The following is a 14,437-nucleotide window of genomic DNA, read 5'->3' as shown; positions in this document are numbered from 1 at the left end:
TCCGGGGTTTGGTGTGATGGATGCAGTAGTTTTTTTCACTGGGGGGACTGCAGTGGCGTGGGTGTTGGAAAAGTGGATCAGGCTCATCAGTGGTTATGTAGGATTTGCAGCAGAGATAGGAAGATAGTGGAACAGGAGGGGAAAATTGCTGCCCTTCAGGCTGAGCTAGATCAGGCTAGGGAAGATCTGGACAGGTTAAGGAGGGAGAAGGGCAAAGAGAGGTGGGAAGTGGCAACAGGTAGCAGAAGGAACAGGCCTAGAACTAAGTCTGACAGTTTTGTGGTGAATGTCAAAAATAAGTTTGACCTGTTGCTTCAGTTAGAAACTGATGAGCCTCAAGCAGAGGTAGGTGTAGACAGGACACAACAAACTTTCAATAGGAAATTGAAAAAGAATGTAGGAAAGTCATCGAAAAGGAAGAAAGTTTTGTTGTTAGGCAGTTCTCATGCCAGAGGTGTAGGCCAACTTCTGCAGGAGGAATTAGGACCAGAATACCAGGTCACAAATTTTTTCAAACCAAGTGCTAGTCTGGATCAGGTGACAGAGGATTTAGGTTCACTCTGTAAAGGATTTACCAGGGAAGACACCGTGGTTATTGTGGGAGGGCCAGGGAACAGCATCGACAGAGATCCTGGGTACAGTATAGAGTGTGACCTGGTAAAGATTGCTTCGGCATCGAGACACACCAATGTTGAATTTGTATCTGTCCTGAGACGCCATGACCGGCCTCATTTGAACTCTTCTGTTGGGAGAGTTAATTTGGAGTTGGAACGGCTGCTTGGGTCAGGTTCCGGGGGCTCATATTGGTGTGGTTCCTGTTGATGATCTCAGTAGGTGGGACTATACCAGGCACGGCCTACATCTCAACAGGAAAGGGAAGGGGAAACTGGCTGGGGTAATAGCAGGAAATTTAAGGGGGGGAGGCACTGCCATGAATGGTAAAATACCAGTGGTTACAGGTGTTGGAGCAGCACCTTTTTTAGGATAGGTAAGACAGAAAGATGTCAAGTTCTACGAGAGGTCAGGATTGAAACAAATCTTCAGTTTAGGAAAGAAATTAAACAGCACAATTCTAGCACATTGGATCACCAATCACAGCTATCAATTATAAATTTTCACCAATCACCAGAAATTTTATCTCCACCAAGTTGTATCTCAGTCCTAGGTAACTGCATTGATGAATTAAAGTCACCCAACCCAGTTGACATAATCTGCCTCTCTGAACACCATGTGACCACTGGTATAGGAACTAGGCCTAAGCACAATGAGGAACTCAGACAGGAGAGTACTGCAAATGTTAGAATAAGGAAAGGTTCTCAGAAAAGTATAATTAAAAATAATGTAAGTATATTTCATCAAAATATTGGGAGTTTAAAGAATAAAGTAGATGAGCTTCTGGTTTGTTTAGAAGATTTAGAAGCTGAGAATGAAATAGATGTACTATGCCTGTCTGAGCATCACATTGTTACTGATATGGATAAGGTAAATGTAAGTGGATATAAGCTCTCTGCACATGTAATGAGAGAAAATATGGAGAAAGGAGGAGTTGCCATATATGTCAAAAGTTATCATTGTGCAAAAAGTATAGAAACAAAAAAGTTTTGTGTAGAGAAACATATAGAAGCATGTACCTGTGAGCTTAAATTAAATAAAGGCACATTTATAATTGTAACTGTATATAGGTCCCCATCAGGAAATTTTCATCTATTTCTGAAAAATTTGGACTCCTTGTTGTGCTATCTGTCAGACAGGGGGAAGCAAATTATTATTTGTGGGGACTTCAATGTAGATTCTCTGAAAGAGGGTAATAGGAAAAATGACCTTGAAGTATTACTCGGTTCTTTCAATTTGACACCCGTTATTGATTTTCCTACTCGGGTGGTAAAGGATAGCAGCTCACTGATAGATAACTTCTTTATAGACCAAGATAAGTTTAACCAGATAAATGTTCAGCCTGTTGAGAATGGTCTTTCTGATCATGGTGCACAGCTAGTTACAATATATGACATAGCTCCATTCAGCAATACTAAATAGTCCTCCAAAGTAGTACGTTCAGTCAAAGATTTAACAATTGCAAATTTCAGGGAAAGCCTACAGCAGATAGACTGGGATGAGGTGTACCATGAACCTGATGCCAATTTAAAATATAATTTATTTCATGACATTTTTGTAAATGCATTTGAAAACTGCTTCCCCAAGAAAATAGTTAAATATACTCGTAAGAAACCTTGTAACAAACCATGGCTTACTAAGGGTATAAAAATATCTTGTAACCGGAAAAGGGAAATGTATCTGACAGCAAGAAAGAGTAGTGACCCGGAAACTATCAAAAATTATAAAAACTACTGTGTTATATTAAGAAAAGTTATTAAAAAATCCAGGAGTATGTGTATCATGTCTGAAATCAGCAACTCTGATAATAAAATTAAAACAATTTGGAATATCATTAAAAGAGAAACAGGTCAACCAAGAGCAGAGGAAGACAGTATTACCATCAAATTGAATGAAAACTTTACGAACAAAAAGTCAGAAGTTGAAAATATTTTTAATAATCATTTTCTAAATGTTGTGGATATAGTAGGATCCAGGTGTTCATTAGAAGATGCTAGGCTGTTAATGGAAGAGGCCATACCTATGCAATTTGATACAATTGAAATCTCACCCACTTCTCCCTCTGAAATTAGGAAAATAATAAACTTGCTTAAAAGCAAAAACTCACATGGAATTGATGGCATTTCCAGCAAAATACTAAAAGCTTGTTCTCAACAGATAAGTAAGATTCTCAGCCACCTGTGTAATAGCTCTCTGGAACAGGGCATTTTCCCTGATAGACTGAAATATGCTATTGTTATACCTTTGCATAAAAAGGGGGATAGATCTGATGTCAACAATTACCGTCCAATCTCCCTTCTAACAGCTTTATCCAAAATTTTTGAGAAAGTAATGTATTCAAGAGTAGCTTCACATATCTGTACAAATGAAGTACTAACAAAATGTCAGTTTGGTTTCCAGAAAGGTTTTTCAACAGAAAATGCCATATATGCTTTCACCAGTCAAATTTTGAATGATCTGAATAACCGAACACCACCCATTGGGATTTTTTGTGATCTCTCAAAGGCTTTTGATTGTGTAAATCATGAAATTCTGCTAGACAAGCTCAAGTATTGTGGCATGAGTGGGACAGTGCACAAATGGTTTAATTCGTACCTAACTGGAAGAGTGCAGAAAGTTGAAATAAGTAGTTCTCGTAACATGCAAAGATCAGCACATTCCTCAAACTGGGGAACTATCAAGAATGGGGTTCCACAAGGGTCAGTCTTGGGTCCTTTGTTGTTCTTATTATATATTAATGACTTGCCATTCTATATTCATGAAGAGGCAAAGTTAGTTCTCTTTGCTGATGATACAAGTATAGTAATCACGCCTGACAAACAAGAATTAACTGATGAAATTGTCAATACTGTCTTTCAGAAAATTACTAAGTGGTTCCTTGTAAACGGACTCTCACTGAATTTTGATAAGACACAGTACATACAGTTCCGTACAGTGAATGGTATGACGCCATTAATAAATATAGACCTTAATCAGAAGCATATAGCTAAGGTAGAATATTCCATGTTTTTAGGTGTGTCCATTGATGAGAGATTAAATTGGAAGAAACACATTGATGATCTGCTGAAACGTTTGAGTTCAGCTACTTATGCAATAAGGGTCATTGCAAATTTTGGTGATAAACATCTTAGTAAATTAGCTTACTACGCCTATTTTCACTCATTGCTTTCATATGGCATCATATTTTGGGGTAATTCATCACTGAGGAATAAAGTATTTATTGCACAAAAGCGTGTAATCAGAATAATAGCTGGAGTCCACCCAAGATCATCCTGCAGACATTTATTTAAGGATCTAGGGATATTCACAGTAGCTTCTCAGTATATATATTCTCTTATGAAATTTGTTATTAACAACCAAACCCAATTCAAAAGTAATAGCAGTGTGCATAACTACAATACTAGGAGAAAGGATGATCTTCACTATTCAAGATTAAATCTAACTTTGGCACAGAAAGGGGTGAATTATACTGGCACTAAAGTCTTTGGTCACTTACCAAATAGTATCAAAAGTCTGACAGATAACCAACAAGTATTTAAGAAGAAATTAAAAGAATTTCTGAATGACAACTCCTTCTACTCCATAGAGGAATTTTTAGATATAAATTAAGGAAAAAAAGAAAAAAATATTTAAAAAAATAAAAAAAAAAATAAAGTTGTTATATTAACTTAAGTATGTTGTTAAATTAACCTAATTATGTCATGTATTGGAAAATTTGACTCGTTCCACATCATTACGAAATATCGTATTCATGATCCATGGAACTAGTATTAATCTAATCTAATCTAATCTAATCTAATCTGCTTAAATCGTTCAAAATAACCAGTTTGAGAAACAACCGATTTTCGGTTCTTTATACTTGTTGTATAGCCGGCCGGTGTGGCCGTGCGGTTAAAGGCGCTTCAGTCTGGAACCGCGTGACCGCTACGGTCGCAGGTTCGAATCCTGCCTCGGGCATGGATGTGTGTGATGTCCTTAGGTTAGTTAGGTTTAATTAGTTCTAAGTTCTAGGCGACTGATGACCTCAGAAGTTAAGTCGCATAGTGCTCAGAGTCAGTCACTTGTTGTATACTGTAATAAACATAGAAATCGAACTAAGATCGAAAAATTTTGACTCACTCAGCTTCGAGATACGAGGGCTAGACACAAAGTACATTACGTTTTCGTTTGAGTCCGTTAGGGGCGGGGCTAGCGCGGCCATCTTGGTGTCATGGCATTCCGCCACTGAGTCGGCATCCTGCCGTGCTAGTGAGAGGTTCGTGCTGTACTCTGTTGAGTTACTGTGACAGTTTGAAATGTCAGCGTTAATTGAAAATGCTGCGAAGTGTGAAGTGCGTGCTGTAATAAGGTTTCCGACTGCAAAAAACTGTACACCGATAGAAATCTATCGGCAGCTTTGTGACGTGTATGGGGACAACATAATCACTGAAGGTGGAGTGCGTCAATGGGTCATAAAATTTAAAAATGGCCGAACTAACGTTCATGACGAAGAGCCAAGTGGAAGACCCAGCATAGTTACTGCCGAACTTGTCGAAAAAGTCGATGCCGCGGTCCGTGAAAACCAAAATTTCACAATAACGAAATTCTCTATGAGTTTTCCACAAATTTCACGAAGTTTGTTGCACGAAATCATTACCGAAAAGCTTGGTTACCACAAGCTTTGTGCAAGGTGGATACCAAAAATCTTGACAGAGATTCAGAAAAATCAGCGAATGTCTGCAGCGTTGTTTTTGGACGCTTACGAGAAAGATGGCGACTCATTACTCGATCGCACCGTTACTGGTGACGAAACATGGATTAAGCAATACAAAACAAGCGCAGGGGAAAGTTGGGTTCAAAGATCTTGCTGATTCACAACACCCGGGCCCACACGGCAAATGCCACTCGTGAAGTTCTCGAATCTTTTAAGTGGGAGTTGTTTCCTCATCCGCCGTACAGTTCCGACCTGGCACCGAGCGACTTCCACTTATTCCCAGCAATGAAGAAGTGGTTGGCTATGCAGCGTTTTGATGACGACGCACAGCTTCAAGAAGAGGTAACCACGTGGTTGAAGGCGCAGGCGGCCGAATTTTACGACGAAGGAATTTCCAAGCTCGTCCATCGCTACGATAAGTGCCTTAATTTAAATAGCAACCATGTAGAAAAGTAGTATTTAAGTGTAGCTTTCATCTGTATATAATAAACAAAATTTCCAATACTTTATTTATTTTTAATTCCAAAACGTAATGTACTTTGTGGATAGCCCTCGTACATAGACTTAAAATACTGAATTAAATAAGCAAATAAAAGCAAACGCAGTCTCTCCACAGTTCACTGCTTTTCTCAAAAATTATAAGTGGTTGAACACTACAAAAATTTAGTACTTCATTCGCGTTAACAACTGTAGTCGTATACGAGAGTTGCCCAGAAAGTAATGCATCGCATTTTTTTTCTCAACCGAAAACAATGCTACAGGCCCAAAACGTTACGTATGTATTATTTGAAATCTCCTGAGTGAGTGCGCCACGTTTCCGTCACTTCCGACAGATATCGTAGCTGGAGGATAGTTTCAAAATGGCGTCTGCAGGTGATGTACGTTACAAGAACGTGCCGTCATTGAATTTCTCACTGCAGAGAAGGAAACTGTGTGGAATATTCACAAACGCTTGTGAAAAAAGCCTGTGGAGCTTCCGCTGTCGCGACAGAAGTACAATTAGTCGCCGGGCATGGAGGGTGAGGTGATCAGAAGCGATTCGGCGGAGCTCCACGAATTGCAGCGGTCGGGGAGACCCTTTCACGGCTGTCACAACTGCCATGTTGCAGCGAGCTGATGTTGTCATTCGTGAGGACAGACGCATTCGTGAAAGACATTTTGAGGATGAGGAGGAGTTGATTTACACAGTGAAGCGCTGGCTCCGCCACCAGGGCAAGGATTGGTACCGACAGGGCATAATACACGCCCTTGTTCTGCGCTGGAGGAAGGACGTAGAACGGGATGGAGATTACGTGGAAAAATAGGATGTGTAGATAAAACACCATTCTTTCGTGTGTGTCATTCTCATTATGTTCAATAAAGAATTGTTGAAGAAAAAATGCGGTGCATTACTTTCTGGGCAATCCTCGTATAATGAAATAATAAGCAACCAGTTACTACTCTGCTGACATCCACTTACAATTTTGTTTATGCCTTATGCCAACTATAGTTACTTTGTTTTATTATTTTATCGCACTTCGACCCCAAATTTGGGACCAATTTCAAGAAACGCATATCGTTGCCTGACTGGCTCATGTTCTGGCGTGATGTCTGCACTTTGTGTTTCGCTTCGTCGTACTAGTTTTATGCACACACTGTGAAGTACATGTAGGCATCTGAGAGCTCTTTTTGTATTAATCGTTTCAGTATTGCATTATTTATTGCTCCTTCATTTATTTTTAGGAACATGCCATTATTGCTGTATTTACTTTAATATTGACATTCGCAAACAATGCGATAGGCATTGCACTATTTTAATCTTTTAATATTCAAATTTTTTTAATGCTCTTGGTCCCTAACTGTAATATTCTTAGGACTTCTACTTATTTGTGGTGTATTTTCCTGTACAGCCTTCTACAGGAGGGCACTAAGTGCTCGAAATCTGCATAGAAATTAAATTTCTTGTATGCAACTGATTGCTTATTATTTCATTATACTACCAAAAATCACCAGGATTCTCCCACTGATTCTAATTTTTTGAAACTCTGCTCAAAAAATCATGTTGTAGTAAGTGATCATGTCACTGTTTGGGCATTACGAATAATCAGTGCTAAAAGGTGTAAACAGAGGATGAAGAACTCTGTTTTTCGTCTTAATTTGTTCGTTTTCAATGGCTAAAGGCACATTATGTAGAGACAGATAGCAGATCAGCTACTTTTTATATTTATTGTGAACTGTCAATGAATTTCTGCTACCGTAATTTCCTTCCTCTTTTATTTTCTCATAGAAATGGGAGACAAATGTTTAATCTTTTAAAGGAAATAAAGCCTGTGTGTTTGTTGCTCGTTTCTGTTGGCATTGTTATTAAAATAGCACTCATCACTTTTCCCGTTTTCTATAAAAACGCTATATCTCAAACCAATGCACATTTTATGACTAAATATTACTCGCTTTTTTTTAAAAAAAAGGTTAATTTAAAAACGAAAAGATTTAGTACTGCTGCTACGGCTAATAGATATTTCGGTTTCTTACCCGGTTATTAGAAAAAGATAAAAAGCACTTGTTATAACCGAGAACAAATAAATACCTAAAAATACTGGTTAGTCGGAACTAAAATACAGGTATCGGTTTTAACCGGTCGGTTTTTCCTATCTCTAACTCAGTATGGCACAGCCTACATCTACATCCGCATTCTGTAAAGCAGGATAAAGTACACAGCAGATGGTACTCCCCATTGTAGCAGTTATTATGGCTTTTTGCCGTTTCATTCAAGTATGAAGCGCGGGAAGAAAGTTTTCTTAACCGTCGCATGGTGTCAGGGCCCAGGGGTCTTTTTAGGCTCGTTTAACTACAAAGAAACAGTTTTAATCTGACTGTAGGCTTCTCATCCTCCAGACATGCTTTTCATGGACCTTTTTTTTATTATAGCTGGATAAAATATTTATGTTTATATCACGGTTCGTAGTACAATAATTTGAAATTTTTGCAGTAGTGTCATAAAATACCCCAGATACACAATATATGATTTTCAGTATCGACATTTATACGTCCGCTGTTGTAAAAAATTCGTACCAAATACATACACGTGTACTGTTATGACAAATTCACAATTTGGGATTCCGTTTTGTTAAGGTAATACGTGATGTTAATTATTTTATTCATCATGGATGTGGATATACGTTTTGAAAGGTGCTTCATTCTCGAGCAGCAGATTCACAGATTATTAGGGATACTCCGTCAATATTGTTGGAAAAGAGGATGAGAATGATGCTGATTTACATAAGATAGACGAAGATATGTAAGTCGGAGATGAAGTGGACGTGAGTGAATGTGAAGATGATAATGGCATTCAGGAAACTAGTGGTTGTGCTCTCGTATCTAGAAGGGGACAGACAGATAACATACGACACAGTACCGACTGATGTGCACAAGCAAGCTTCAAGGAATGTAACACGTGAACTGCATATATTCCACGTCATCTTAGACCACAGTTGCAGACAAGCGCTGACTCTCAGACTTTCTATCACCAATCACATGAAGAGCGTAATAGTAATGCATACCAATAATCGTGCAGATGACAGTTAAATTCTACATCCATATCTTGAACGCTGGACTGAACTTGACTCTACAGAACTGCAGGCATTCTTTGGTCCACTAATAATACGGGGTGTTAGAAAAGTGTCTCCGCAGTGCCGTATGACTGTTAGTCGTGCGTGCCGTTGCCGCAGTGAATATACCGAAATGAAACTCACTGCAGTATCGTTGTGCGTTTATTGTTTCGTTGAAAAATATGGGACCCACAATCCGACGTCTAGAAATTGCAATCCAGACTCCTGTTTTCACAGAATGAAGTGGTTCCTCATGAATACACAGTGGATTTGCAGTACTGCACATACGAGAATTTTGCAAGTTCATGTACCCGCATAAATGAAACCACGCCTCATCATTGAAAAACGTTTCATTAAGAATATCCCTTCCATTTTCTTGAACGAAATTTTTGAAAAATTGACAATAATGCAGTCTTTTGCCATGAACAGTATTTTTCAGTTTTTGTACGACTGTCACTTTGTATGGGAAAAGTTCTAATTTTTTCTTTACAGCTGTGTGGGCCGTTCTGACACTAACATCGATTTCCTGGGCGAGTTTTCTTACTGACTTGTTCGGACTCGTGGACATTTTATCGGAAATATCGAGTAGTTTATCGTCAGACAAAACGCTAGGGCGACCGCTTCTCGGTGCATCTGTCACAGAACCCGTACTTCGAAATTTGTTAATCAAATGTCGCACAGTATCGCGATGTGGGAGTGTTGTCTCCCGGAAAACTGAATTAAATGTTTGACGAACTGAAACTGTGTATTTACCGCCACGTTCTTCAGTGGTTAGCATTTTAACACTGACAAAAACGAAACAAACGAACAAAGGAACTACTTAAACGTTCAAGTCAATACGTAACGACGTATGGCGTATCTATTTTCCGAGCCACAACGAGATTTTCAAAATTAATTAATTATAGTATTCTTACATGGTGTGCGCTACATGAATATTTTGTGTTAAAATAATTTTTGGAACTAAACAAACTTAGTAATATATACGTTTTCATACTTCAAATATAGCTAGTACAACTTGTACGTAGCTTATTATAGCAAGCAACTATGGAATTATAATTTCAACATCGTGCTTGGGTGTCTGAATAAATCGTAGTTATTTTTGTAGAAATATTCTATTTTTTATCGTCATAAAGTCGTTAGAATTACTGGCATCAAAAATGACCCCAAACATAGCTGATACCGTGCGAGAGTTAAAGGCGTCAGTGGACGCTGTAATTAATCTAGTCTGCGCGGTCCCTATGGGAGCGACGCGAAGAGGGTTTCAGTACATACCTAGAGTCATCAGTACTCATGGTCGCTAGGGCTTTCTAGCGATAGTTTGCGTCTGTCTTAAAAGTGTTTGCCGGTTCAATACTTTCAGCACCTCCATGAGACTCTTACATGAATGAAACAAACCTGCTACCCTTCTTTGCATACGTTCAATATCGCCTGTTAGCCGTACGTGTTGGGTTGGTGCGTTTTTCCATAAGTTTAATAAACATAACAGATACACTTAACAGAGACTTTAGTCATCAATAATACATTCTACTTCAAAATTTACAACACTCTCCCAACGCTGGTGTAGCTTTTCGATTCTGTGACTGTAGAAATTTCGTGGTTTAGAGGCGAAGAACTCGAGCCGTATTCGGAGCGCATTATCATCCGGAAAGGAAGTTCCTTGAAGGTTGTTCGATAGAGAGCGGAGTAGCTGAAAATCTGAGGGCGCAAGATCAGGTGAATGAGGTGGGTGTTGAATGAGTTCCCAACGAAAGTCAGTATAGTGTTTTTAGTCAGTCTAGCAGAATGCGGAGGGCGTGGAGTGACATCACTTCAGGAACTCTCCCTGGTCTCTGTTCTTGGATCTGATTGAATATCTGCGCAACTTTTTTCACACAGTACTTCGTTACAGATAACTGGCATGATCTGCGAAAAGTATGAGGTTACTATTTATACTGCCTGCAAAGTAATTGACATACAATGTAAATAGCAAGGATCCCGACATGCTCACCTGGGGCACACCTGGAGTTACGAGAGGAATTCAAGAAGTAAGCCACACATGTCGTCCTACGCTAAGATTACTGCGCAACAAGACTGGAGCTTTGTCAGAAGAGAGTAGATGTTGAGGGTTTCCCGCAGACGCAGTTCTGCTGCAGTACGGATAACAGATACGTCACAATGTACGAGTGAAGTGGGGCCGCAACTGGAAACGTACCGGTACTCTAAAGTTGAAGTACACGGGACAATACGATTCCTGTCGGCAAAATGTCTAAATTGCACGCATATTCACCGTGAAATTCTGGCGGTACATGGAACGAATGCAGCTTCGCATCCAGCCGCAGTGAAAAGGTGCCGTCCATTTCAATAAGGCCGTGCGTGATTGTGATAGGGAAGGAAGGCCCTCGACACGGCACAGGCGACAATGCCCAGACAACTGAGGAGCTGAATCGCAGTAACCGCCGAGTTTTCAACAATTGAATGTCTCCGTGACCTAGGAGCGGATTTCTGTCATCTGAACAACTGGTAGAGCGTTCCACTTATTGTTTACAGAGATTTGGCGAATATGTTGAAAAATAATGTGACACATTTGTGTTGCCCTACACTTCAAAGTGTTGAATTGAAATGCAGTACTCAGTAGAAGTTACTTGGCCTGCCGTAATAACGTGTAGATTGCTTTTTGAAGTCCCCACGTACTTCGACATCTGCCGATGACTCTCCACTCAGCATAACACGCTGCGCCCACCACACCAATAAATCCTCAGTCCAGTCACAAATTTCGCCTGTACCCCATATGATCGTGCTGTCGATATTACGTGTATGTGTGGTGCAGAGTCAAATGCTTTTTGGAAGTCAAGAAATACTGTATCCGAGCCACTGTCTTTATCCTAATGCCATGTGAAGAAAAGGCGAGTTGGGTTTCACGTTATCGATGTTTTCGGAGATACGGAAGGTAGACGTCGCCTATCCACAAAAGTTGTTCACATGTGCACCAAGTAACATTCATGACACTGAACACATACTCTTGAAAATATTTAAAACAGCACATTTCTTACGTGCGATAGTTCTTACATATAGATGGCTGTACAAGACAAAATAGGTCATGGGACAAAATATTACTAACCCTCTCATAACATACACAGATCCAGTGTTGGGTTCTGGGGTGTGACATAGTTTCTTATTTTCTCCTCCCCCAACCATAAATTGCTTACACTCTCGCTATTAACATATCACAGTTGTCTAAGATTTAATAACAATAAAATACACAGCCGAAAAACATGTAACACCCTAAACGACAATGTAATTTTATTGACAAGTGAGGTTATAGGTAGTTCATCGTTGTAGGAGTATATCATAAATTCAGACCAAATGCAACACACGTTCACCGAGCAAAGCGCCCAAATCGTCGCATCAATACTCAGAGTGCCCTCCTCTTGAGGCAACGCAGGTGAGTTCTCTCGCATGCAAACGATCACAAAGGTACGAAATACCATCCTGCGATAGATTGTCCGAAGTATCTTGACCCCCCCTTTTTTTTGCAATGGTTTTTGCAGGTCCTGGAGAATGAGTAAGTTCCCGCTTCATCACGTCCCACGCGCGTTGAGCTGGTGAGGGATCTGGGGGTATTGCTGGTCAGGGCAGTTGTTGTACACCATGGAGAGCACGTGGCGTCAGAGAAGCCGTATCTGGACGTCGACTGTCCAGCTGGAAAAGCACAACACCCTCCTGCCAAGGAAATGACAGCAGCATGGCGAAAACAGTCTACAGAATGTACCGGCCACTGGTTACTTTACCCCGCACAAACGCCAATCTAGTTTATAGGTCCTCTGCTTTTCCTCATCTACAACGACACAATCTGAGTGCAGTCGTCAAAGGTTGTTTGCAGATGACGCTGTCGTTTATCGACTAGTAAAGTCATCAGAAGATCAAAACAAATTGCAAAACGATTTAGAAAATATATCTGTTTGTTATTGCGAATATTGGTAGGTGACCCTAAATAATGAAAAGAGTCAGGCCATCCACATGATGCTACAAACAATCCATTAAACTTAGGTTACACGATAAATCAGTCAAATCTTAAGGCCGAGAATTCAACAAAATACAAAGGAATGACAATTACAAACAACTTAAATTGGAAAGAACACACAGAACTTGTTGTGGGGACGGTGAGCCAACGACTGCGTTTTATTGGCAGGACACTAGAAAATGCTACAGAGCTACTAAAGAGGCTGCCTACTCTACGCTTGTCTGTCTTCTTTTGGAGTACTGCTTCCCGGTGTGGGAACCTTATCAGACAGGATTAAGGGACTACATCGAGAAAGTTAAGAGAAGAGTAGCACGTTTTTTAATATCGAAAAATAGGGGAGAGAATGACACGGACATGATACGGGATTTGGTGTGAACATCATTAAAATAAAGGCGGTTTTCGTTGCGGCGGAATCTTTTCACGAAATTTCCGTCATCAACTTTCTCCTCCGAATGCGTAAATATTTTACTGACGCCGACCTACACAGGGAAAAACGATCATCATAATAAAAGAAGGGAAATCAGTTCTCGCACGGAAAGGTACAGGTGCTCGTTTCTTCCGCGCGCTCTTCGAGATTGGAGTAATAGATAATTATTGTGAAGGTGGTTCGATGAACCCTCTGCCAGGCACTTAAGTGTGATTTGCAGAGTATGCATATAGTTGTAGATTAGACCACGAGTTGTAACTGTTGGCCCCACATCATGAAGTCTGGAATAGGAACTGAGAGTATCGTGGTTGAATGCACTCTGGAATAGCCATCTCACCATGTCTACGTCATGCATGTGTACGTCCGTCGCTCGAATAGAGACAGAACCTCCTCTTCATCACTGAAGACAACAGAGCGCCATTCCACTCTCCAGTTGACTCTTCATCGACGCCCGAGTACCTCATGGTTGGCGGTGTCATGGCTTCTGGCCAGAGGCACATGTCATCTTAACCCTGTTGCAAACAGACGGTTTCACATGGTGTTTGGTGACACAGAAGCTGGAACACGTGCTCGGATTTCGTCCCTGGATGAAGTTCAATCGGCCACCACTGCTCACACAATGCGGAGGTGAGATCGACACCGGTCCACCACCAGCAATGGAGGGTGAAGCTCTGACAATGCCAGCCACTTGTCCTGCTGAAACGTCAAAAAAATCATCAAATACGCGTCGGCCGAAGAAGCCTAGACACAAGGCAACAGGCAATCTGTCAGTAGCAGTACACTTGGCACCTCGCAGTTCTCTTGTTCGTTCCGCAACCGCGCCTGCCTGCGTGCTGAGGTTAACAACGCGAGACACCGCGGCTCGCGCCTCCCGGCCTGCGTCCTTGGTCTTCACGAGCGAGCAGCCAGCGTCACACGTGACGTCACCGCGGGGTTCACAGGTAGTGAGCAGGAAAACGTAGGGCTGCGTGCTGGGCTGGCAACCGTGCATGGGATGGGATAACGCGTGTTCACTGGCTAGTCACGTACATTTGTCAGTAACCTGTTTGCTGCAATTGTCACTGTTGCCGCGGTCTGACCTCCACCTGCAGTCTTGTCAGAAGTGATTCGGTACGGCC

General features: G+C 40.8%; 1 protein-coding gene across 2 annotated transcripts in view; it reads right to left on the bottom strand.

The window, feature by feature from the left end:
* The window catches only part of LOC126418546 (uncharacterized), a 207,570-nt gene that overhangs the window by 52,118 nt on the left and 141,015 nt on the right, over window positions 1-14,437 (bottom strand). The gene's annotated exons all lie outside the window — the stretch shown is intronic.

This window comes from Schistocerca serialis, chromosome 9 (assembly GCF_023864345.2).
Source record: "Schistocerca serialis cubense isolate TAMUIC-IGC-003099 chromosome 9, iqSchSeri2.2, whole genome shotgun sequence".
In the NCBI taxonomy this organism is placed as follows: domain Eukaryota; kingdom Metazoa; phylum Arthropoda; class Insecta; order Orthoptera; family Acrididae; genus Schistocerca; species Schistocerca serialis.
This window is presented reverse-complemented; position numbering and strand designations above follow the sequence as displayed.